Source organism: Penaeus monodon, chromosome 25, assembly GCF_015228065.2.
Source record: "Penaeus monodon isolate SGIC_2016 chromosome 25, NSTDA_Pmon_1, whole genome shotgun sequence".
NCBI lineage: Eukaryota > Metazoa > Arthropoda > Malacostraca > Decapoda > Penaeidae > Penaeus > Penaeus monodon.
The window spans coordinates 38,123,992-38,124,206 of record NC_051410.1 but is presented as its reverse complement, the minus strand read 5'-3'; positions in this window follow the sequence as shown (position 1 = coordinate 38,124,206).

The window sequence follows — 215 nt, the reverse complement described above, 5'->3', positions numbered from 1 at the left end:
AGATTGAAAAACAGACAATAGAAAATCGGAAAGATAAAGATAAATACAGATAAAAATTGGAGAGAGTGAGTCAAAAAGGAAGAATAAGATAAACAAAGATGTCTAGGCAAGAAAGAAGAGACGAATAAAAAGGGTATATAAAGGACAAGGAACTGGAGAAGGATAGAAAATGGATAAAGCTAAGTGGGTGACACGCATGATAACAGTTATCTGGA